The 27288-nt window shown below is 45.6% G+C and overlaps 1 protein-coding gene across 2 annotated transcripts in view; it reads left to right on the top strand.

The window, feature by feature from the left end:
- Positions 1-27288, top strand: part of LOC144684619 (double C2-like domain-containing protein beta) — a 344343-nt gene that overhangs the window by 52258 nt on the left and 264797 nt on the right. The gene's annotated exons all lie outside the window — the stretch shown is intronic.

The following is a 27288-nucleotide window of genomic DNA, read 5'->3' as shown; positions in this document are numbered from 1 at the left end:
ATCTTCTGCTGAAATCCTAACTGTCAAAACTAGACCTCTGCACTGTTCCCCTTGATCCCTTGTTCTCTGCTTCCAGTCTTCCTAGTCTACAGTTTTTCCAGAATACTGTGAGCTGCATCTCCACTCAGGAACTAAGGCCCACATTACCATCACCCTACCCCTTCTAAATTCCATTGGTTCCTTGTGCTCCAGAGAATTGATGTTACTTTCTCAGGGCCCCATTTAAATCCCTCCTGTACTTCACTCCTCCTGGCCTTCCCAGTATTACCCATTTTGCACCCGACTTTAAAATATTCCCCCCGTTCCTGACTTCCATTCCGGATTACTATAGACTCACTGACTTCCCAACTAACCCTAATTCAACGAATCAGGAAGGCAAAGACTTGCCTACCATTCCACCCCAGCTCCCCATGGCCAGGAGTTAGCCAGGTGAGCTGCAAAACAAATTAACTATTCACCTCCTACGTGTAAGCCTGCTCAGAAACTGCCCCCAGCTGAGCTTATTCAGATGAAATCAATCTAATGTATTATGTATTCATGTTTACTGGAATATATTAATAAAATTCATTGTTTCAAACTGATGTGAGATGGGGAAACACTATTCTGGACAGATTCCTGGTCTGAATATAATTCCAGAAGCTGCCTGTTGTGGATTGAACCTCTTATGAGCCGAATTCAACAACATCACCAGAATATAAATCAGCTGAAATTCCTCTGAGGCCCAAAATTTTGAAATATGACATTTGCTGAAGGCTCTTGCCTCTGACTATGCTTTGTGTTTTCCTAATTGCTCTCTTTTCTCTCCCTGATATCCACTTGTTGCCCAGTTGCCTAGCACTTTAAGACATTTCTCTGCATTTAAAAGTGCAATAAAAATAAAAATTCTTTTGTTTGCATATCTTCAAAATCTAGTAAAGCAATAAAATACAATATTTCAAATGTGTGATGATCTCAGCTGGGTCATTTCCTTATGAGATGCATTTACCATTTATTGCAGTAGCCTACATATAAATAATCAGTTCTGTTGAAGAGTCATAAGGACTCAAAACGTTAACTGTGCTCCTCTCCGCAGATGCTGTCAGACCTGCTGAGTTTTTCCAGGTATTTTTGTTTTTGTTTATAAATAATCCCACTTGTACAATAGCTGGCATGCACAGAGGTTTTTTTTCATCTTTTCATGGGAAGTGAGCATCACTGGAAAGGCCAGCATTTATGGAGCATTCTTAATTGCCCTTGAAAAGTTGGTGGTGCACCACCTTCTTGAACTGCTGCAGTCCATGTGGTGTAGATAAACCACAGTGTCACGAGGAAGGAGCTCCAGGATTTTGACCCAGCGGCAGTGAAGGAACAGCAGTATAATTCCAATCAGGATGGTATGTGACTTGGAGGGGAACTTGCATATGTTTTCGCTCTCATGTGCTTGCTGTTTTTTTCCTTCTGAGTGGTGAAGGTTGCAGGTTTGGAAAGTGCTGTAGAAGAAGCCTTGGCGAGTTGTTGCAGTGCATCTTGTAGATAGTAGACATCGCACCAGAAGGAAGTAAATGTTTATGGTGCTGGGGGATGGGTGCCGATCAAGCAGTTTGCTTTGCTCTGGTTGGTTTCAAGCTTCTTGAATGTTGTTGGAGCCACAATCATCCAGGCAAGTGGAGAATATTCCATCACACTCCTGACTTGTACCTTGTAGATGTTGGACAGGCTTTGGGGAGTGAGGAAGTGAGTTACTTGCTGCAAAATTCCCAGCCCCTGACCTACTTTTGTAGCCACAGTATTTATATGGCTGGTCCAGTTTAGTTTATGGTCAATCGTAACCCCTATGATGTTGATGGTGGGGTATTCTGCAATGGTAATGCCATTGAATGTCAAGAAGAGGTAGACAGACTTTTGCCTGTTATGGCTGAGGCACTTGTCTGGCATGAATGTTACTTGCCTTCTATCAGTGCAAGCCTGAGTGTTGCCCAGGTTGCTGCAAGTGGACATGAACTGCTTCATTATCTGAAGAGTTACGAATGGAATTGAACAGTGTTCATCAGTGAACATCCTCAATCTAGACTTTAGGTTGGAGAGAAGGTCATTGATGAAGCACCTGAAGATTATTTGGTCTAAGACACTACCCTGAGGAACTCCTGCCGCAAAGTCCTGGGACCGAGATGATTGGCCTCCAACAGACACAATCATCTTCCTTTGTGCAAGCTTTCTCTCCAGCCAGCGAAGAGTTTTCTTCTTGATTCTATTGTCTTCAGTTTTACCAGGGCTCCTCGGTCAAATGCTTCCTGGGTGTCAGGGGCAGTCACTTTCACCCCAACTCTGGAATTCAGCTCTTTTGTCCAAGTTTTGACAAAGGCTGTAATGAGGCCTGGAACCAAGTGGTTCTGGTGGAACATAAACTGGGCATTGGTGAGTAAGTGTTGCTTGATTGTACCCAAGTGTAACACCTTCCAACACATTGCTGATGATTGAGAATAGGCTGATTGAGCGGTAATTGGCCAGAATGGATTTGTCCTACATTTTGTGGACATGGCAAACCTGGGCAATTTTTCACCCTAATTGGATGGATGCCAGTGCTATCGCTGCACTGGAACAGCTTGGCAAGGGGCGCAGTAAGTTCCAGAGCACAAGTCTTCAGCACTGCAGCCGAGATGTTGTCAGGATCCAGAGCCTTTGCTGTATTCAATTCGCTCAGCTGCTTCTTGGTGTCAAGTGAAATTAATCAAATTGGCTGATGACTGACGTCAATGCTGGTGGGGATCTCCGGAGGAGGCCAAAGTAACTCATCCACTTGGCACTCCTAGCTGAAGATGGTTGCAAGTGCTCCAGCCTTATCATTGATACTCATGTACTGGATCTGCCATCAGTTGGTTAAATAAATATGGTATAAAAAGCTGTGAAGCTACAGGATTGTTGTAAAAACCCAACTGGTTCACTGAGGTCCTTTAAGGCAAGAAATCTGCCATCCTTATCTGCTCTGGCTTATATTTAATGCCAGACACACAACAAGATGGTTGACTCTTAACTGCCCTCTGAAATGGTGTAGAAAGTTAGTCAATACTACTTAATTGCTTTGAAAACATATAGCACGAATAAAACTGAACCACCCGGAGTCGACCTGGGCACCCAATACGACAAATGCACACCTAGTCAACAGATAAAGTCCTCCTCATTAACATCTTATCATTAAAAAAAATACTCTAGGTCTTTGCTGGGGCTGGGGATATCATGAGGCCTTCTCTTCTGGTGAGTTGTTTAATTGGCCACCACTATTCATGACTGGACTGCCAATTATATTCTTTGATTGTGGAATTGCTTTGCTCTGTCTATCACATGTTGCTTCTGCTGTTTGGCGCTGAAGTAGTCCTTTGTTGTAGCTTCACCAGGTTGGCACTTAATTTTTTGGGTATGCCTGGTGCTGCTCCTGGCATGCTCTCCTGCACCCTTCATTGAACCAGAGTTGAAACCTTGGCATGATGGGAATGGCATAAGGAGGGATATGCCAGGCCATGAGGTTACAGATTGTGGCTGAATACAGTTCTGCTGCTGCTGATGGCCCACAGCACGTTATGGATGCCCAGTTTTGAGCTGCTACATCTGTTCCGAATCTATCCCATTTAGCACGGTGGTCGTGCATGTAAAATTATAGAAGATGTCCTCAGTGTGAAGATGGGACTTTGTTTCCATGAGAACCTTGCTGTTGTCACTCCTACCGATACAGTCGTGGTAGATTAGTGAGATGAGGTCAAGTAGTTCTTTTCCTTTGTGTTGGTTCTCTTGCCACCTGCGGTAGGCTTGTCTGGCCAGTACTTGGCCAGCTCAGTCAGTAGTGGTGCTACCGAGTCACTTTACATGATGCTCATTGAAGCTCCCCCGCCCAGAGTACATTCTGCGTCCCTACTACCCTTCTTCCAGGTGGTGTTCACCATGTAGGAGTACTGATTCATCAGCTGAGGGAGGGCGATAGGTGGTAATTAGCAAGAGGTTTCCTTGCCCATGTTTGACCTGATGCCGTGAGGCTTCATCAGGTTCAGAGGGAATACTGAGGACTCAAAGGATCACTCCCTATCACTGTTTCACCACATCTGGCAGATCTGTTCTGTGGCATGCCACAATATTGCTTGACTAGTCTGCGGTACAGCTCTCACAATTTTGGCACAAATTCCTGGATGCAAGTGAGAAGGACTGTGGGGTTGACTGGGTGTGCCTTTGTCATGTTTAGTGCGCAGGTCTATGTTAGCTGTCTGTCCAGCTTTAACCTGATATCTTTTCTGTAGTGGTTTGGTACACCTGGTGACTTTCTAGGCCATTTCAGAGGGCAGTTAAGAATCAACCACACTGCTGTTGGTCTGGAGTCAAATATAGGCCAGACCAAGTAAGGACAGCAGATTTCCTTTGGTAAATGACCTTAGGGAACCTAATGGGTACCAGATGGGTATTTATGGCAATCCTGTAGTATTGTGACATTTTATTCCAGATTTATCAAATTAACTGAATCTAAATTCCCCAGCTGCTGTTTGGGGGCTTGAACTCAAATGGATCATTAGCCGAGGTCTCTGGATTGCTATTCAGCAACATGCTACCATACTCCTAGAATGTGTGAAAGCAACTCAAAATTGGGCCCGTTGAGTAATTAAGATACTGCATTAAAATATGCACTTGGAAAATGTAGTCTTAATCATCACAATCCAAAATAAAAAGCTTTTTCTAATTGGAACAGAAAACCTTGTTTGGTGATATGGCCTTGAATCTTCATGTTGTCAAAGAAAATACACTAAACCTTTGTCTTTCTGTTGCTCAGCAACATCATCTCCTTTGGTTCCCTTTTAATCAAACAATCTGACAAGAATCAGTTTGATCAATATTTTAGAAGAAAGGGAAGCTCAGACACAATGAAGTTTGCTATGGTCTTTCATCATCAAATGTGGTCAAAGCTCAAGAATTTGAAGTAATTCCACATTCAAGGTCTGCAGACGAGGAAGGCCTATCAAATTCCATTTGGGCATTTGATTTTGTGTTTTGCCTTTCCAAAAGCGAGGTTTTAAAGCAAATGTTTTAGCCAGCCAGCCTATACTGAGAGCAAGTTGGCATTCGCAAAATAGAAACTTTATCTAAACTGAAAGGCATTCTATAAGGAAGCATGTTGCTGTGGAATCAAAACCTACAGTACCTGTGTCTGGAGAGGTGTGATCCAATTGGAGATGGTCTGCAAAGTTAATCCTGCACTGTGAGGGAACCTTACAGTAAGTAAAATATAAGATCTTTTCCTTCCAATAAAAACTTCTCAGTTCTGTTTGCTGTCATGAAAATAGCTTGTTGACAGTAAAATTTGATGATGTTTACGATTTTAATATTTTTGAACTTGCATAACAACACTACTATAGTCCTCAAAGGATTATAAATTTTACCCGGTTTAAAAAAAAGTTAAGCCCAAAGATACTTCCAAAGGTAAGTTAGATTGGATGTCTGCTTTTCAAATACCTCGAGCTACTGATCACACAATTGCTGTTGCAAGATGGGCTTTTTTGTCTAAACTAGGTTCTTCTGACATTGGTGAATTTTGCATGCTTTACATTGTGGTTACTGTTTGAATTTTACTTAGAACAATCGACAGTGAGTGATGCGGGATGTTTTAAAGGGTGGATTTTAATGCCCTCCCCTGTGTCGAGTTTGGTGGGGGCTATTTAATCAGGCGGGAGGGTGGTGGGCGGGAACACCACCACCTTCCCGACACTGCCCCAATTAAATCTGTAGTGGGAAGGCTCGTGGACAGCCTTCCTGCCCCACTGCCAATTGAGGCCCTTAAATAGGCAATTAATGCCCACTTAAGGGCCTCATCCCACCGCTGCTGGTATTTACCCACAGCGGGCAAGGAACTTGCTTTGCCTGAAGCCCAAAAAGCAAACTCTGTTGCTTAAAGGCACTCAGCGCCTTGATCGAGGGACCCAGCATTGAGAAGAGGAGGGCGCATTGACAGCCACACCTTGCCATTGCTGCCAACACACCTCCCAGTGATCCCGACTCCATGACCCCATTGCACCATCACTCGCTTGTGCCTGGATTCATGGTGATCTTAGGCCTCGGGTGGGTGTAGTAATGGCAGCAGCCACTGCCTCCCTGGTGCCATTGAAGGGCTGCCGACGTCTGTTGGCCAGTAGCTCTCAGCGGGCGGGACTTCACCTCTGGGTGTCCTTGATCTTGGAGAAGGTCTGCCCCTGTCCACTCAATTGCCTGACCAGCACTTAATGCGGCAGTGCTTCCACAAAGGAAGCAACACAGGACACCTGCCAGCTCCAGCTGGTGGGCAAGACCCCTGTAGCCTCCATTAAATACTGCCCATTGTATTTGTGAATATTATAACTCTGTATAGCGGTGATAAAATGTGGCTTTTCACATTGTCTGTTGTAAGTTGTCCTGAGTGTAGAGTGGGCACTTTCAACTTTTGATTCCTCGAGTCACAATGATCACAAATTAATCTGTTACCTTTAAAGGAATACACACTCATCATTTGCTTCAAACTGATCTGCTGAATTAATAGTTCTTTAATTATGCATGTTACCCAGCTCAATCTCAATACCACCTCTTTTGACCTCCCCTCTGAATCTGATTTGTCAGATTGCTTGTCCAGTTGTGGATCAGCAAGAGTTTCTTCCAGCTAATACTGGGAAGGTTAAAGCCAATGTCTTTAGTGCCAGTGACAATGTCCATTCCCTAGACACCTACTCCATTCCTCTCCCTGTCAACTGTTTGAGGCTGAATCAGACTGTTCACAACTTTGGTGTCACATTAAACCTTAAGATAAGCTTCTGATCACATGTCAGTGCAATTACTAAGATCGCCTTTCCATCTAAGTAACATTGCCTGACTCCACCCTAAAAATGACGTACTGAAACCAGCTTCAGCCCGATGTGCCAAGTGGATGTTCCACCTCGACCATCTGCTGAGGTCCACAGTATCACAGATGTCAGTCTGCAGCCAATTGATATCAAGAAAAGCCTGTGAGCACTGGATTCAACAAAGGTTAAAGGCTCCGACAGCATCCCGACCGTTGTGCTGAAGACCTGTGCTCTCGAGCTAGATGTACCTTTAGCCAAGGTGTTCCAGTATAGCTACAACACCACATCTACCCAAGAATGTGGAAAATTGCCTAGGTAAGTCACGTCCACCAGAAGAAACACAAATCCAAATCTGCCAATTACCATCTCATCAGTCTATTCTCAATCATCAGCAAAGCGATGAAAGGGGTCATCAATAGAGCTATCAAGTGGCACTTACTCAACAATAACCTGCGCATCAATGCTCATTTTGGATTATGCCAGGTCCACTCAGCAGCAGACCTCATTGCAGCCTTGGTCCAAACATAGACAAAAGAGCTGGATTCCAGAGGTGAGGTGAAGCGAGAGCCCTTGACATCAAGGCAGCATTTGACTGAATGTGACATCAAGGAGCCCTTGCAAAACTGAAGACAAAGGGAGTTGGGGGAAATCTCTTCATTGTCTGGCATCATAACTCACATGAAAGAAAATAGTTGCAGTTGTTGGAGGCCAATCATATCAGCCCAAGGACATTGCTACAGGAGTTCCTCAGGGTAGTGTTGTAAGCCCAACCGTCTTCAGCTGCTTTATCAATGAGTTTCCTTCCATCAAAAGTTCAGAAGTGGGTATGTCTGATTGCAGTGTTCAGTTCCATTTGTAACTCCTCAGGTGTTGAATGAGTCAGTGGCCACATGTAACAAGACCTGGACAATATTCCGGCTTAGGCTGATAAGAGGTAAATAACATTCATATTACACAAATGCCAGGCAATGATCATCTCCACTTGCCTGGATGAGTGTAGTCCAACAAGAAGCTTGTCAATATCCAGGGCAAAGCAACTCATTTAATTGGTACCCTGTGCACCACCTGAAACACTAACTCCCTCCATCATCAGCGCACCATGGCTGCAGTGTGTACCATCTACAAGATGTACTGCATCTACTTTGACAGCATCTCCCAAACAACAACCTCTACTGCCCAGAAGGACAAGGACAGTAGACGCATGGGAACATCACCACCTGTAAGTTCCCCTCTTTGTCATGCACCACTTTGACTTGAAAATATATCGCCGTTCTTTCACTGTCGCTGCATCAAAATCCTGGAACTCCCTACCTAACAGTACTGTGAGTATACCTACAACACATGGACTGCAGCAGTTCAGGAAGGTAGCTCATCACCTTCAAGGGCAATTAGGGATGGGCAACAAATGCTGGCATTGCCAGTGATACTCACATCCCATAAACGAACATAAAAGAAATTCTGTAAGGATCCACTCATAGGAGCAGGAGTAAACTATTTAAGCCATTGAGCCTGCTCCGCCATTCAATATGATCATCCACTTCAATGTCTTTTCCCACACTATCCCACATCCCTTCGTATCATTGGTATTTTGAAATCTCTGCTTTAAACATACTCAATGACTAAGCTTCCACACCCATCTCCAACTGTAACTCTAGCGGGAGACCAGCAAAATCCTAGGGATGTGGTATAATGGGGTCACACAGGTTTCCTGCCAAAGCTATGGTGGAACTAGTCAGTGCTTCATGAAACTTAAGGCTATGTGTCTGGCATAGCTGTGTTGAAACTGATTTGCAGACAGCTGGGAGGTCATTTAATGCTCACAGATTATAAAAGTGTTTTAGGCCTCCTTCTGTTCATTCGTTTTTCCAGTACTGGTGGCACTTAGTCTTAGGGCGGAATCATCCCAGATTTGCTCTCAGTGCGGTAGCAGACAAGTAAAACGTTTTACTTGCCAGTCGCAATGGCGGCTTTTCACACCATATCATCCCAAACCCACCGCATTAATTATGCATTCCCAGGAAAAACGCCATTTCCATGGCGGGCGAGGTGTCATTCACCCACTACACCATCACCTCGCTGCTTTAGCATGCCGGGTACCATGCTTAAAGTCCAGCCGCATGCACACACCTCTCAGTGCTTCCAGCCCATCATTGCTGCAAAGAAAACATGGCTCCGAAAGGCAAAAAGACGGCAGCCCCAGGTTCAATGACGCATCCCTTGAGCACCTTTTGGACGCAGTGGGTGTCCGCTGTGATGTCCTCTACCCTGCTCTGGCTGCAAGATGGGCAGCAACATCACTAATTAAGCTTGGGAGATGGTGGCAGCGGTGGTCAGTGCCAATGCCTTGCAAAAGAGGACAGCCACCCAGTGCCGCTACAGGATGAATGGTTTTATCCGTTCTGCCAGGGTAATTCACTATTCTCATCACTCTCAACTCACACTTAAACCCATCACACATCCACAGGGATCTCATACCTCAAGGGACAACACCACTAACTCTCACACACACCCTCACATCTCCATCAGGCTCATATCATCTGGAGCTCACGTCCTAATCCTGTCCATGGCTCCGTTCACCATACAAACATTCCATGCAGTGCCATGTGTCCTGCTCACACTCTCTCCATCTGTTTTCATGCAGGAGAAGCCTGCTCACATCAGCTGGAAGAGGCTGGGGGCAGAGTGACCCACATCAGGCCCCTTACTCACTTTGAGGAGTGTGCCATCGCACTGACTGGTGAGGACATGGAACGTGTCTGCGATGATGGTGAGGTCAGAGGTGAACACCCACGTTAGGATCCTGCACCACACCATTCCTCTCTCAACTCAAATGTGAATGCTCTCTCTCCTGCTTTTGACTCTGCTGCCATGCACTACTTCGCTCTACTTTGGCTCACAGGGAGCTTTGCCAAGAGACTGACATCCTCAGCCATCCAGTCCTTCAGCTCCATTCACGCCCTCACCTCCAGCCAAGAGGACACCTCCTTCATTGAAGAGCTGGAAATAAACAGCCTGAATGACCTGTCAGAACGTTACCCACGCCCTCCACCAGCGCAGAGACACGGACCTTGGTGGGACCTACATCTAGAGCAGGCGTGGGTTCACAATCTGGCGGTCACCGCATGGACATATGTCTGCAGCAGCAGGAGGTAGGTTTGTGTGAGCTCCCCAGCACTCGGAGGACTGCTGGGATCAGGCATCTGAGGTCCAAGTCAGATGATGAGCCTCTAGATTTGACATTCCAACTCATCCTGGAATGTCAGCAGAAGGCGAGGGAACATCATGCAGAGCTGTTGAAAGCCCTCAGCAGAGTGGCACATGAGTCGGAGGAGTGCTTCCGCCTGCTCTCTGAATGAAGTGGCACGTTTGGAGCTCTCGTGGGGAGGATGGCGGATGCCATGAAGACCCTGGTCCAGCGGAACACGGAAATGCGTGCAGACCCGCAATTCATTGCAGGAGCCATGGGTGAGTTCCTGTAATGGCGACTCGAGAGGGAAACAGGGCACCTCGATGTCCCTCCAGGTGCTCCTTCCCCTCAAGGAGTCAGGCCGGGGCCCCTGGGCACCCAAAGGGAGGAGGAGTGGCAGCTGGACACCTCTGGGTCATCCACTCAGGAACCTCCCCCTCCAAGTCCCCTTTGCCTGTGAACCCCTCACCTCATCCTCTGTCACCGCAGAGGGAGCAGGGGACCAAAGAGTAATTCTGGAGGGAGAAGTGTGTGTGTGGCAGGGCCTTTCGGAATCTCGTGCAAGCACTCTCCCACGCACTCAGATCCTTCAAATTTCATGATCACCTCAATGCCCTGAACCCTGCTGGGGTGCGCTTTCAGTTGCCCTTCTGAACTGACCTGCATCTCCACCCACCCAATGATCACACTCCCATGCAGCACCTGATCACCCACTATGACTCTTGTTTCACTTTCGATTTTGACAGCATGGCCTGGATTGGCTATTTGGTAAGCATCCCAATCTTTTCCCCTCCCCCAGTCACCCATTTCCTTTCCCCGATCACAGTTTAGCCCCTGGCATCACCTTCCACCTTCCTTCTGTGACCAACCAGCCACAGCCCCTTTTCCCAAGGAGAACATGCACATTCCCTCCCTTCCTGAAAATCTCACCCCCATCCACATTGTCCTCCCAGACTTTCTCCTTCTCACCCCCTGGGTCCGTGTCTGCCTCTGAGCCCCCATCAACCACCCTCACCGTCCCTTCTACCGTTACCGTCGAACCCTCACCTACCGCCTCACTCTGCCCTCGGCCATTCTTACCATTCCCTCGTATGACACTCAGTTCACTCCCCTGGAGGCACTCATGGACCCATCAGACCCCTCCCTTGCACATTCACCTGGATATCCCCCTCCTGCAGACCTCCTCCACCCCCTTCATCCCTTCACCCCTAGAACCCTTTCCCCCCACTGGAACCCTTTCCCCCCCCCTTACTCCTCCCACCCCACCGACAACCCCCGCATAGTCCCTCCCTCCCCCTTCCTGACTCCCTCAGATACCCTTACTACTTCCGCCACCCTTAGCCCTTCCCCACTCCCGACTCCTTCCTCCACCCTTACTTCTTCCTCCAGCTTTACTCCTTCCCCCTTCCTTGCTCCATCCTCCACCCTTACTTCTTCCTCCAGCCATACTCCCTCCTCTCTCCACACTATTCCTCCACCCTTACTCCCTCCCCTCTCCACACTTCTTCTTCCTCCTAGACTCCCACCCCTCTCCGCACTCCTTCCCCTCTCTGAACTCCTTCCCTTAAACCTTCCACCCCCCCTTACAGCTACCTCCCCAGTTGCCATCTTCTCCCCGTTACCCCCTCCTCCCTCCTTACCCGCTCCCCCTCCAAACCTTACTCCCCAACGCCATAATTCCCCCCCACAACCTCATCACCCCCAATACCTCTTCCTCTCCCAGTCAATCCTGGACCTTCCTCTCCCACCCCCTTGACCATCATCCATTGTGAGCATCAATGGTGACATTCCAATTTCCTTGAGCTGCTTCACAGCAGAGCCATGTCCATGAGAATCCACCCAGCATGCCACGGACGTTCCTCCAGGATCCCATTGTTGTCGGGCTCCAGCATCTTTTGCTCCACGGACGTCCGTGATGTGAGCAAGGCCCTGGCGCTAAGTCCCGATTTCTGCAAGACACAGTTGTCAAGATGTGTCCTGCACCGGTGTGTTTTTCTGCCAACGTGGGCAGATTATCCAGCGGGGTTGGGGGGATGAGTCTGGCGGGCTGGCCTTATAATGAGATGTATTACAATGAGGTCCTTGACGTCCAATGGCGGGGAATGCAGCCCGCCATCAACGGACCAAGCAGAAGATCGCAAACTGGTTTCACGACGCCATGAAACTGATTTTTGCCCTTCTCGCCATATTGTCCACTCACGCCACTGAAAACGCCCAGCACCAGCGGGCACGGAAAATCCCGGCCTTGGTCTTTGTGCCAGTTGTCTGGTATAGCTTCTTTTGCCCCTGTATGATTACTGGCACCAGTTGGTTTCCCTTTAAGTTGATCTATTGGGAAGAGGACAATTGATAGAGGAAATGTCAGACAGGTCACGCTACCTCTGTAACCTTCATAAAGATGAAATGACCCCATTTTGGCAGATGTTGTACATGTGGAAGCCAGTAGACCAGTTGGTATCATTAAGGTGGGTCAAAGCATGAACATGCTGAATGATTCTTCAGAGGCACCCACATGTCATGCTTTATTCAGCACTGGATGAAAGAAAGCATGCCAAGGTGATCAAGGATACATATTACCTGAGATGGCTGCACTGCCCACACCTCATACTACCTTCCTCCATCCCAAGATGCTGCAATCCATTTCTGTAAGTTCCAAATATCTAGTTGGCATAGACTATGGTGACCTGCCTTTTCAGGGACTGGGTTAATAGAAAGGCAGTTGTGCAATTCTGCCATCTGCTTCAAGGCTCTTTGTAGCCATTATATAGCTTCGTCTGGGACTTGCAGAAACAGTAGTGGTCAGTGTAACTTGAAACTTAACCACATCCCCTTGCAGAATGACAGACGGTCCTATGGAGTGGCACAGCAGAAACCTGCCTCACAAGCAAACTACCTTGTGTTTGGCAGCCGTTAAGCAGGCATTTGGATGCTGGCTTGCTCAGCCTGTATCTAGGTTCTGCTTCCCTTCAATCCCTAATCCCTGTGCCTTCAGCAAAGTCTGTAAAATGAATGGAAGGCATTCCAAAGGCTGAAGAATGTTGTCCTCCTATTGTGTAATACCCCTTTTATTGGTTAGATCCATTTGAAATTGACTTGCACACAACTTTTACTAATGTGCTTTTGAGACTGTTTGACATGTATTTTTGTGCGACTGTTTCCCATGGGGGGGGTAGTGGGGTTGCTGCGGGGAGGTGGGTGGAACATGGAAGTTTGCCGTCTGCCCCAATGGAAATTATCCAAAATCTGCCCATTTTTCATGCGTTGGGTCTTAGTGCCATTCCGTCAGCTAGCTGATCATAGTTGGAGCAGTTCGCTAATCAGACAGGGGTCAAAAATCCAACAGTTCCATTGCAGAGCCAGCCGGTCAATGTAACTTGAAGGGCTGGAGCGGGGAGGAGGGCAGGGAGATTGTGAGGGAGGGCATTAGTGGTGGAGCACAATGGGGGATTTTCATGGGACCAGGAGAAGCATTAATGCTCCTCCTGATACCCCGAAAATTATTTACAATTCTGTTTTTCTCCTTTCCTTGAGTAATTGTTTAAGATGGTGGACGGGGTGCTGATAAGCAGACTCCTTTGTCTTGAGTGCTATGTTGTTGTTGATGATTGGGGATTCAGTGATAATGTAATTGAATGTCAAGGGAAGATGGTTAATTCTCTCTTGTTGGAGATGGTCATTGCCTGGCACTTGTGTGGCCTGCATGATATTTGCCATTTATCAGCCTAAGCCCAAATGTTGTCCAGGTTTTGCTGCATGTGAGCACAGACTGCTTCAGTAATTCAGTCGCTGTTAAAGGTGTCGTCTTTCAGCTGACCTGTTATAAAGCAAGGTCCCATCTGCCCTTTAAGCTGGACCAAGTCCCATGGTATTGGTCATTGAAGAGCAGGAGCATTCTCCCAGTGTCCTGGCCAATATTATCTTAAAGAACATCACCTAAACAGATGACCTGATTGTGCGTTATATTGCTGTTTATGGGGACTCGCTGTGTGCAAACTGACTGCTGCATTCCTTAGCTTACAAAAGTGACTGCAGTTTAAAAGTACATAATTGGCTGTAAAGTGTTTTGAGTCATGAAAGAGCCTATATAAATGCAAGTTATTTTTTTTTTAACCTCAATCCCACTGGCCCAGGAAGCAAAGTGTCTTCTATTTCCTGATCTTAGCCTACACATTTACTGAGACCTCAAACCCATTCCCCACCAAATATTTGTCCAACTGCTTCTTGAAATTGTTGATTGACACCACGTGAATTGTTTCTGCTGGAAATCTGTACTGCATTAGAATCTTTTTTTATTTGTGAACAAATGAGTATCAAACATTATCACTTACAGAGCAAATGATAATAAAAACAAAAAATCAAAATAATTGTTGGACCAGTGTAGTTCATAATCTACATATTGTCAGAGATATCAAATATGAAGAGCACCAGCCATTTGTCTGAAATAATTAGCATTGATCAAAAGCTGCATTTCAGTGCATGCTTGGTCACTTTTAAACCGTATGAAAGGATTCGGAGTTTAGTTTATCATTAATCATGATTGAAATGCAAAATTACCTGCTCTTGTCTATTTTTTTTTTCTATTTTTTTTTAACCTATATATACTTCTCTTAGGAGCTGAGCTGTTGATATATTCATGATAGAATGTCACGATGTGATTGGTCTGATCTGTAGTGGTGGTCTAATTGTAAGTTATCCACAAGTATAAAAAAAATATTGTTGTCTTGATAAGCTCATTGCACCATTAATGTTACACCTTTCTTGTCTTATACTTATTTTTGTTTCTCATCTGATCATGTTTCTTTCACTGCATGCTTTTTTGAGGAAAGGTCCCAAAGCTTTGGCACAAAAAGGTAAGGGTTATTGCCCCATCCTCCCATAGTGAACAGAGCTTATAGTTGCTGAGAAAAACAATACCCGTATTTCTTGGATAGATCACAACAAAGGCCTAGAAATTGGATTGTGCCCAAATTTGGGCTGAAAGCACTTGGTGTCAGGAGCACAGAAAATTGGTCCTCCGGCCTTATTTGTATATTACTAGCAAGCTGCTGGCACTAGAGGCAACTTGCTGATTGTTGGGCGGGGAGGCAAATTGGCTGGCTGATACCAGCAGTTAAATCTGTGAGGGGTGAGGCAATCGGGAGGGGAGTGTGAGTGCACTCTGCCAGCAGCCCGCAGTTTAATGTGGAGCCAGGAGGAGCATTTCTACACATTCAACTATGTATAAAATTGCCTTCTCACATCTTGGTGACGGTTTCCAGGCACCTCTTCAAGGCTCACTGGTTTAACCGCTGAATGTCATGGAAAACTTTGTCTTGATCCAATTTCCCAAAGGGGCATGAGATAGGCCTTAAGGCCCTGATTGGCATGGGCCATGGGACAAGTTCCTGTTTAAAGGTATCAGACTGTATTGCTCCAGGTTTCAAACAGTATGGATTGCAGGACACCTCCAGCCCCTACTGAGCATGTGCACCTGCATGCCATAGTGGACTCTTCACCTCTATTTCTTTCCTGAAAAACGTGCGCTGCAAATCTAATTTCTAGGCCAATATTCTTGTGTCTGAAAGGACATGATAGATTTCTGCTAAGGCGTGCTAGTTACTTTTATTGTTTTAAGGGGAGTAAAAATATACTTGGGAGGTACAGATAGTTGATGACCAGAATGTAATAACCTCTGCTAAATGCAAGACTTATTCTTTAAATAGACTATTTTTGTTTCCTCTTCCGAAACCTACTGAAAAAAGTTTGTCATTTGATGATTAGCCTGTTAAGTAGTGGTCTTCTGGTAATCTGTGTTCCACTAGGGAGAGAGGAATGGAAATTGTTAACTTGTAAGTACGTCTCTTCTCAGTACTGAGGGAATGTATTATTGACTGCTTTGGCGAACTCGGGTGACGGGCGGGAGGTGAGTGGCCACATGGAAAAATATGAAGAGAAGCTGTGTGGGAGGATACAGATAGAATGTCACATTTATTACCAAGAATTGCTGTTCTTTGCTAAAAGTGAAAGCCCCACTATCCGCAAGTGCCAAAGGCATAATAGAGTAATGAAAGTTTTTCCCGTGAGCTTGGAGCGTGCTAGCAATATACTGTTACTCAGTGAATTGTTTTTTATGTTGTAGGCATTTCTGGCCTGGAATTAAAATCACTGTGAAATGCTATTTTGCAGATTTTGTTTTATTTCCAGTTGCATTGACAGTAGTGATTAGTCAACCCAACATTAATAAATACCAATATATGAACTGAAAGTGCTGAAAAAACTCAACAGTTCTGGTAGCATCTGTGGAGAGAGAAATAGAGTTAATGGGAAGAATTTATCCCCCTGTCGGTGGGGAGGGGGAGTGGGGGGGGAAGTGCAGAAACAGGCGCACCTTCAATCGGCGCCCCCGATTGGGGACGTGCCACCATTTTAAGTGGGCGGGCCAATTAAGGCCCACCCAGTGTGACATCTGCCAGGAAGCGCTATGCGCTCTCTCTGCAGGTGGAGGGGGGTGGAGGGTGGGGGAGTTCCCTCAGACAGGAGTGTGCTCTTTTGCGCATGTGCGTGAAGAGTGCACTGATCTCCCTGAGGCTAAGTGCTGCCTCAGGGAGATCGGCACCAAATTTAAAAATGGTGAAGGTGCAAAAATAAAATTTCCCTGGCATGTCTCCTCATGTGACAATGTCACATGAGTTGGGACATGTCTATCACTTTAAAGCATACATTTATTAAAATTTCTAAAACCCTCATGAAACCTCATCCCGCCCATGGATGAGGTTTTATGCTTTTCCTGAAGCCCGCCAGGGCCCCCGGCCTGCCCGCCAACCTCAAGGTTGGACGGGCAAGTCCATTAATTATCTCAATTAGTTTTTAAATGGCCTGAATAGGCCAGTGACAGGTCGACGGGTGCATAGCTGATTCGGCCACGCCCCTCCCGACCTGAAAATTGAAATGACGCGGTGTGACGTCGGGAGTTCTGCCTGACGTCATCCCGCATCATTTTACGCATCGGCGAGCAGGCCCTGCCCCCTGCTCGCTGACCTAAAGATCCTAGCCAATGTTTCGAGTCCAATATGACTTCTTCTGAATAAGTCATGTTCGGCTAGAAACGTTAAATGTGGCCTGGATTTTCACCATGACAGAGATGCTCTCTGTCATTGTGAAAATCTCGGAAATGGCCAAAAATTCTAAGTCCCACCCCGAAATTTCCCACCTGCGCCGGGGTGGGACTGGAGTCAGGCCAGGGTTCACACATGTGAGATTCATGGAGGCAGCTGGCCATTTAAATCACCAGCTGCCTCCACTGAAGTGGGATTTTGGAATAACAGAAGTGTAGAATCCAGAGTGTGCAGATTAGAACAGGTAAGATTAGGTCTGAACTTGGCGGATTCTTATAGATAGCCATAGTAAGGTGCACCTTTGGATAGGGTCCCAGGACACCTTTGGGAGAGATAAAGCACATTTTGGGAGAGATAAGGCACCCTTTGGAATTGTTAAAGTGAGCATGCTTATGTGCTTTTTACGCACATACTCATTGGAACTCTCAAACTGTCAAGGAACTGTAAAAAAAAAAATGCTGTCCCTGTCAAGGAACTGTCCAGCTGTCAAAGAACTGTCCAAGGATACCAGGTGAGTTTGCATGGAGGGGGTAAAGGCAAAGGGTTGTGGATGGGGTGGGGGCATGGGTTGAAATGAGTTGGCATTGTTAGCATTGGGGGTGTAGGGCCATGGGGAATGGATGGGGGCCAGGGTTGGCATGGGTAGCGCATAGGGAATGCGTGGGTGGTGAGGGATGGGGGCTGGAGGAATGTTTTTTGTTTTATTATTATTTTTATTTATTTAAACACAGTCCTGGGGTTCAGAGGCAGGCTTCGCTCCCAGTTTACCTCTGCACCCGATAGCCTGTACTTTCTTTCTGGGGTCAGCTTCCCCCACGGCTTTTTCAGCCCACACCCCTCCCTCCCCCAACCCCCCTCCAAAGATCCGTCCTGTGTGTGGACATTTTCAATGGCCAGGTTTGCCGAGACGAGAAACCCGACCAGGGACAAAAATCTGGGCCTTTGTTTCTCCCTCCACAGGTGCTGCCAGAGCTGCTGAGTTTTTCCAGCACTTTCTGTACTTATTTCCAATCTCCAGCATCTGCGGTGTTTATTAAAATAACAGGAAATATTATCTTTTTAGTTCAGTATTTTACCTCCTGCAATATTGGCAGCTTATGCCACATTGACTGTTCTTGCTTTCTCTGTTATTTGACGGAGTCCACGTATGCTTATAATAGCTGCAGTAGTGTTCCAAATATCTTGCTCTCATCTCTTTAATATCATTTTATACATTGAAGTCCTAATTAAAAATGTCCATCTCATGCAAAAAAATATTTTTAAGTTATTAATTATTAAAATGTTTTTTTTTCCCCAGGAGCCATTGTTAACTATGCTGTAGCATATCTATTTAATATTAAAGGAATTTATCTTGATTAATATTATCTGAAAAAATGTCTGCAGTATTTCAATTTAATGTCACATTTGGTATTTGTTCAAGAAATAAAACTAGTTCAGACTCTGCATCAATTTTATTGCTGAGTTATGTCTCAAGAAACATAAAATATGAGAGGCTATGTTTGTGTTTGAAACAAATAATGTTTTGAAACAATAATAATGTTAATGTTAGCTTTCTGTCATTAAAATGCAATGAAACCTGTGCAAAGCCTGGACATAAACCAAACTCTAGAGCCACATGATCGTATCAAATCCTGGTCACCTACTGCCTCTGTGCTCACTTCCCCGCATTGCCTCCTGATCCAGCAACGCCTCAAATTTAAAATTCTCATCCTTGTGTTCAAATCCCTCCATGGCCTCACCTCTGCCTATATCTGTAATCTTCTACAGGCCTACAACCCTCCAAGAATTCTGCATTCCTCCAATTCTGATATCCTGCGCATTCCCATTATCTGCCACTCCACCATTGGTGGCCATGCCTTCAGCTGTCTAGGCCCCAAGCTCTGGAATTATCCTCTCTAAACTTCACTACCTATTTTTCTCCTTTTGAGATACTCAATAAAACCTACCTCTACCTGTTCAATATCTCTTTTTTGGTTTAGGGTCAAATTTTGACTGAAAATGTTCCTGTGAAGCTCTTTGTGACATTTACTATGTGGAAGCCATTACATAAATGCAAGTTGCTATTGTTGTTGACTAGAATAAGAGCCAGGTTTATATTAATATATTCAACTGTAATCAAGCCACAGCTACCAGAGCAGCATACAGAAACTTATTAATTGGTAAGAAATGTTGCTGTAAATTTATATTTTAACCGTTAGCGGTTCTTTTGCTTCAGGTATTATCCCCCTCTTTTTCAAATCTGCTGTCACTACCCTTCTTAAAATAAAACTCTCTTCCCTCCATCCTTGCAAACTACTCCAACCTCACTTTCCTCTCCAAAGTCTTTGAACATGTGGTTGACACCTATCCACACTTCATGCTTGAATGCCTCCAATCAGGCTTCTGCTGCTGCCATGGTAACTAAATGGCTCTTATCAAAGTCACAAATGAAATCCTATGGGGAAAATGTTCTCCCCGTTGGGGAGGTTGGTTGGGAGCGGGCGCAAGCGGGCAGGCAGCCGATTGGCTGCGCGCCGCCATTTTACATGGGCGGGCCAATTAAAGTCCACCCAGCGTGATGCGCACCTGGAAGCGCTGAGTGCCCTCTGTGCAGGCGGGTGTGGGGGGTGGAGTAGGCTGAGTCGGGGCCTGTGCTCTTTAATGCATGCGTGCAAAAGAGCGCAGAAATCTTCCTGAGGCACAGAGCTGCCTCAGGGACATTAATTTGATTTTAAAAAATTTTAATAAAGAAAAAAAAATTTAAGACATGCCCCCTCATGTGAAAGTATCACATGAGCTGGGACATGTCAATGAATTTTATTAAAACTCTTTATTAAACTTTAAAAACCTTCGTGAAACCTCATCCCACCCACGGATGAGGTTTCATGATAAATGCGAAGGCCGCCTGGGCTCTTCGCCTGTTCGCCAACCTTAAGGTTGGACGGACAGCTCAGTTAATCATTTTAATTGGACTTTAAATGGCCTTAATAGGCCTTTGACAGTTCAGTGGGCATGCAACCAACTCCGCTGCGCGCCCGCTGAACTGAGGATCTGAATGACGCACTGTGCATGCCTGATGCCACCATGTCATTTTATTATTTTAGACCTGAAGATTCTTGCCTATTGCCTGTGACAAAGGTAAACTATCCCTTCTCTGATTTTTAAATTAATTCATGGAATAGGGACATCACTGGCTAGTCCAGCATTTATGCCCATCCCTAATTGCCCTTGAGAAGGTGGCAGTGAGCTGCCTTCTTGAACTGCTGCAGTCCCTGTGGTGTAGGTACACCCACAGTGCTGTTAGGAAGGGAGTTCCAGGATTTTGACCCAGCGACAGTGAAGGAACGGCAATATATTTCCAAGTCAGGATGGTGAGTGGCTTGGAGAGGAACTTCCAGGTGATGGTGTTCCCATGCATCTGCTACCCTTGTCCATCTAGATGGTAGTGGTTGTGGGTTTGGAATGTGCTGACTAAGAAGCCAAGGTGAGTTCCTGCAGTGCATCTTGTAGATAGTACACATTGCTGCCACTTGCGTCGGTGGTGGAGGGGGTGAATGTTTGTGGATGGGGTGCCAATCAAGTGGATGGTGTCAAGTTTCCGGAATAGTGTTTGGAGCTGCACTCATCCAGGCAAGTGGAGACTATCCTGTCACATTTCTGACTTGTGCCTTGTATATGGTGGACAGGCTTTGGGGAGGCAGAAAGTGAGTTACTTGATGGTAATGCTATTGAATGTCAAGGGGCAATGGTTAGATTCTCTCTTGTTGGAGGCGGTCGTTGCCTGGCACTTGTGTGGCAGGAATGTTACTTGCCATTTGTCGGCTCAAGCTTGGAAATTGTCCAGATCGTGCTGCATTTGAACATGGACTGCTTCAGTATCTGAGGAGTTGTGAATGGTGCTGAATATTGTGCAATCATAAGCAAGCAGCCTCTCCCCTGACCTTATGATGGAAGGAAGGTCATTGATGAAGCAATTGAAGGTGATTGGGCCTAGGACACTACCCTGAGGAACTCCTGCAATGATGTTCTGGAACTGAGATGATTGACCTCCAACAACCACAACCATCTTCCTCTGTGTTAGGTATGACTTCAAGCAGCGCAGTTTTCCCCATGATCCCCATTGACTCCAGTATTGCTAGGGTTCCTTGATGCCACATTTGGTAAAATTCTGCCTTGATGTCAAGGGCAGCCACTGTCACCTCATCTTTGGAGTTCACCTCTTTTGTCCATATTTGAGCCAAAGCTGTAATGATGTCAGGAGCTGAGTTGCCCTTGTGGAACCCAAACTGAGCGTCAGTAAGCAGGTTATTGTAAGCAAGTGCCACTTTTCTTGAGCTGTCTGCAGCCTTCGATATGGTTGACCACCCTGCCTCCTCCAATGCCTTTCTACCATCTCCAGCTCGGTAGGACTGCACTCGCCTAGTTCTATTCTTATTTACCAAAACATAGCCTAAAAAAATCACCTGCAATGGCATCTCTTCCTGTTACTGCACCATTAATCCCAGGTGTTCCCCAAGGATCTATACTTGGTCGTTTCTGAGGAAGATTATGGATAAGCCCCATAGCCATTCTTGGAAACACGATGGCAAGAAGATTGTCATCTACATGCTGTCCCTTGGTGACACCATAACACAGCATCTATTTCCACTTGTACTCTGGTTTTTCCCAGTTCTACCTCACTATCACCTCCCTTGACGCACCCCTCAATGCTTGCAGCCCATGGCTGCTCCGGTGAAGACATGGCCCCAAAAGCCAAGAGGTGTGCAGACCCCCAATTCAGTGATGCATCCCTGGGGCGCCTTCTGGATGCCCGCTGCGATGTCCTCCACCACCGGTCTAGCCATAGGAGGCCCATCAGTCTCACAACTCCAGCTTGGGAGGCAGCAGCATTGGTTGTCAGTGCCAATGCTGTACACAAGAGGTTGGCCATCCAGTACAGAGAATGGATGAATGATCTCATCAGTGCCACCAGGGTAAGGCAACCATCTCATCACTCTAAACGTACGCACTCACAAGGCCATTACACGTTCACTGGTATCTCACTCATTGCCAACTCAAGGGACATCACCACTCACTCTCTCTCACACACCCTCACATCTCCATCTGGCCTCATCTCCTCTGGAGATAGCCTCCTCGTCCTTCACCATCTTGAAGCTACTTTCACAGGTCAACATGTGTCCCCACACACACCCTGGGATACCCCCCGCCTTCCCCAGTACAGCCCCCACCTGGCAACCTCTTCCCTTGCCTCAGGCCACTTCTCCCCCATCCTCAAGCAAGCCCTAGCCCTGCAGCCTTTGAAAAGCCACTCCTGCTTTACAGTTGGTCTAGTAGATAGAAATCTGCCCGTGAGCCCCCCTAAAAGTGATGGGGTGCTGCCTGTGAAGCCTGGTGCTGATGACTGCAAGTGCTGCCTGAAGCAAGGTAGGCAAACAAACCTCTCAGCTCCGAGCAAAGTGCAGCCCTCCAGGTGCATGTCACTTATGTACAGTTGTGAAACACATCAGCATGCCCGGATGATCCAGCATGGGAGGATAATTCTGGCAAGCAGGACTAAAGTATTGAAATTAGGTTCCCTACGTGTATCAGTGAGAAACACAGCCTGCCATTGACCGGTGGATTGCAAACTGGTTTCACGATGGTGTTAAACCAATTTTTGGCCTTCTCGCTATGTGCCCCCACCGCACCCCCACCCACCTCCCCCCAAACCCACCATGACACCCAACGCCAATGTGGCCGGAAAATTCCGGCCACAGTCTCAGAATAAGGGGCAAGCCATTTAAGACTGAGATGAGAAGGAAGTTCTTCATTCAGAGGGTGGTAAATCTTTGGAATTCTCTACCCCAGAGGGCCATGGAAACTCAATCATTCAGCATGGTCAGGACAGAAATCAATAGATTTCTGGAGACTAAAGACATCTTTAGGGGATAGTGGGAAAAAATGGCATAGAGGCGGATGATCAGCCATTATCTGTTTTAATGGCGGAGCAGGCCCGATGGACTGAATGGCCTATTCCTGCTCCTATTTCCTGTGTTCCTATGGCCCCTTGAACATCCTCACTTGTAATCATTTCATCATTGACAGCCGAGTCTTCAGCTACCAAGGCTCCAAGCTCTGGAATTCATTCCCTAAAACTCTCTGCCTCTGTACCTCTCTTTCCTCCTTTAAGATATTCAAAACCTACCTCTTTGACCAAGCTTTTGGTTATCTGACCTAATAACCCATTCCCGTGACTCATTGCCAAATTTTCCTTTAGAATACTATGTCCAGAATTTTTACCTCGTCGGGCGGATGTGCGCATGACGCGCGATGGCGTTGGGCGAGCTCCCCAACGTCATTGCGCACTTGCACGTTATTTCGTTCGGCGGACGCGTGCGGGAGTCGGCAGTGCACCCGCCAACAATTAACAGGCCTATTAAGGCCATAAAGTCCCAATTAAATGTAATTTTTCACTGCCTGTCCAACTTTACGGTTGGTGGGCAGCCGAAAAGGCCAAGCGGCCTTTTCAGTTTTTAGGAAACCCCGTCCACGGGCGGGATGAGTTTCCAGCAGCAATTAAAAATAAAATAAATTTTAACATTTCATTAATAACATGTCCCTGCTCGTGTGACAGAGTTACACAAGGGGACATGTTTTGTAACATTTATAAAATCTTTTATTTCTATTTATTAAAATCTCTACCACTCTGAGGCAGCCCTGTGCCGCAGGGAGCTTTTCCTGCGTGCATGTGCGAATTTCCCCGCTTGCACCCCCTCCACCCCCCACCCCCCAAGCACAGGCAGCACTGAGTGCTGCAGTGCGCGATTCACGCTGGGCTCACCAGCTTGAAATCGAGGTCCAGCCCTGATCATGAGCAGTGGTCGGCTTCCTGGCCGTCCCCGCCTGCCCCCGCTAAGCCCGCCTGACAAGGGCAAAATTCAGCCCTATGAATCGCCTTGGAGTATTTTTATTATGTTGAAGGTGCTACATAAATACTCGTTTGTTTCATGAATTGAAATAACTTCGCACATGCGCGCAGGAAAAGCTCCCTGAGGCACAGAGCTGCCTCAGGGAGCTGAAGATTTTAAGAAATAAAAATAAAGATTTTAAAAATGTTACAAATCATGTCCCCTCATGTAACTCTGTCACATGAAATAACTCCAATATAATTTATATCAGAACTTAGAACTAGTATAAGGCCACAAGGATCTTTATCACCGCAGATGCTCCAACCAATGTGTTGGCTAGCTGCAAGTATTTTTGGCAGACTCATATATACACATCTGACTCATCTATTAGTATGAGGCCCCAAAGAGACAGACAATAAAGAGGATTCCAACTTCATAAATTATACCTTTGAACAAATAATTAAAACATTACTCCTAAAGGAGGTGCAGGATAAAATGCAATAAATAAATATTAATTTCAAGAGAATTCACTCAATTCCCGCTTTGTGAGGAGCGTACCTAACTGCAAAACATAACACACTGTTTTGTTAAATTGGGGTCAGTACCTTAAAAGCAGCTGGTTTGTTGAAATATGTGATAAAATTACCAATGAACAAATATGAAGACTTACCATATCCAGGAAACAAAATATGGTGCTGCATAAATTACACGCCTAAACATTGCAAATTATTTCCTGTAATCATATTGCAAAAATCTACCAATTACCAGTGTGTTCTAAACACTCACTAGGAAAGTAATTGGGGCCAGCATCTGTTGTGCATCCAAGCACTTCTACTGCCAACATGTTGACTGAAATAAAGTGTACTAATTCAATAATATGTAGCATCGCTTTTACATGGCCTTTTGTTTTTTTCTTATGTTATTTCATTCCTGCATTGTAAAATAAGAAATTGTTTTACCCTCATTACCAACTGTAGCATTACAAATGAAATTCTGTTAGTATATGCCAAATGTTTGTCTACCTTTAAAGAATTTGTTTTTCTGTTTGTCTTTCACTCACCATCCAACAGTCCCTGGCTTGTGGAATGCATGGTGGAGCAAGAGCATTGGCAGTTGCCATCCGTGGTACTTTTTGAATTGTCTGGTAGGAGGCCTGAATCAAGCAGAAGAATACAGGCATTGTCAGCTTTCCTTCCCCGTTCCACTCCAAGTTGTAAGATTTATTTTCTGCATAGCATGCAATCTAATGTTGAGAGCTACTAGGGGCATCCTAACACCTGAATGCAGCAAATGCTGTACCACTGGCCAATCCAAAGTGAACCTATTGAACTGTCCGTTTTTAATCAGATGGATTCTGGGCAGGGTCCCTTTGGAATGTTTGCTGCTCCTCACTTTTTGATATTCACTGAGGCGATCCAATAGCCCAGGTGCACTGGCAGGAACAAGAAAATTAATCTTTTGGCAAATTAATTCCTGTGATGGGTGGACAGCCTTGAGATGCAAAATTGGAACCTCTTGGATTGAAGTCAAGCATCCAGCTGTTTGGATTATGAGACTTGGCTGTTTTATGCTACTCCTAAGGAATACACTTAGTTGTGAAGAATTTACGCTGAGAGTAATCTGATGGATTACACTGAAGCAGGGTTTTCATTCAGGTTTCAAATTTAGGGAAAAGAAGAAATAACAGGACTAAAATGTTGAAATTGAAAATGGGTTCCTTTACCCATAAGCTGGCTGTAAACCCCCCTTTCACTAGTAAGGGATATTGCTGAGCTTGAAGTAATCAGCCCAGCTCTCTCATTCTTTGCTTTTAAACCCATGACCTGACCAAAAGATAAAATGTATTTCATACTTTGATGTCCTATAATGCACTGAAATGTTGAAAACAAAGGCATTTGTCAGCCATGTTATTATTTAAACACGTTTTAAATTGTCCCCTTTTTGTTCACAGAACAAGCAATCTTGTATAGAATTAAATTAAACTGTTCAATTTGGTCCAAATCTTCAGTTGTTATTGCTTTGAGGAGGAGAGCCTGTATGTAATATAAATTGCCCCTTCAGCCTGGATAATGGACAGTGGTTCTATTTGAAGCAATTACTGATTTGTTGTATGACTTAGGAGGTGAATAAGTGGAAAACCTTTAATGAAATCCCAGTATAAATATTTATTTAGTTTGCCAATTGTTCTGCCCGCCTCTTCCAAAGACACAGGGTAATTGAAAGGTAGGCGTGAGTGGAAACCCAGCAGTTGTAGATTGGTTATCCATTAAACACTCCACCAAACATTCATTTCTATTGAAGTCCCCTGCAGAAATAGATGTTAAACTATAATTGTCAATTTTCACCCTTCTCTGCACCTACACTGGAGGCCAAGGACTGAGAAGTCAAAATGGGAGCAGGCAGAGAATTAAAATGACAGGTGACCAGATGCTCGGACCATACTTGAGGACTGTGTTATGATCTCAGCTGATGTTATTACTGGACAAGTCAGATCCCAGGGTGGAACCCGGCTTGATAGATCCCAACTTTTATTTTTTGTTTAGAAACGTGGGGATCGGTTATTGAACAGAGTCACAGGAGTCAGCTGATGAACTTTTAACAAAAGAATAAAACATTTATTAAATGAGAAAAGATGAACTATATTACAATACTCCTTCACCCACAACTATACCTCTACAGATATTTACAGATTTGTAAGGATAACACAAGTTACAAAAGCCATCTTATACTCTCATGATCACTGTAAGTACACAGCCAATGTAAACCAATAGGTGATCTGTGGTCAGGCACGCCACTCTCTGAAACCAAGTGGCAGATGCCACCCCAAACAGGTGCTATGGATCCCTCCTCAACTCCCCCCAGACTCTTGACACACCGTGAGCCAACTGGTCTCACTGAACTCAATCTTTCACACAAGGGTTTCCAATCTCCACTCCTGAAGAACCCACTTTGGAATCTTCTCCCAAACGATGCTTTCCCTTGGATGCCTGCCACAAGGATCCACCTGCAGGGTTTTGAACTCTCCTTCAGATGTTCCTCTTCCCTGGATCATCAAGTGCATTCACTTTGCCTTCCACACACACACTCTCTCATATACTCAGCCATGCCAACAGAATACTGCTGCTTCACATGCCGGTAATAAAGAGTTACAGATCTTCGGCTGATTCCTTGGATTTCCTGGCTTCTCGCAAGCCTATTTTGCTTTAAGTCTGCATCCTGCAGCTTTCTCCCTTTAAGCTTGGAGCCTTTTGCTGCTCCTCACTATTAACTTCACTTAACAGGACAGTTTCCAGATTCCTGTCCTTGTCCTTTGATTTAAC

Source organism: Cetorhinus maximus, chromosome 9 (genome assembly GCF_964194155.1).
Source record: "Cetorhinus maximus chromosome 9, sCetMax3.hap1.1, whole genome shotgun sequence".
In the NCBI taxonomy this organism is placed as follows: Eukaryota; Metazoa; Chordata; class Chondrichthyes; order Lamniformes; family Cetorhinidae; genus Cetorhinus; species Cetorhinus maximus.
The sequence above is the reverse complement of the archived record's forward strand: the minus strand, read 5'-3'. Positions and strand labels throughout refer to the sequence as shown.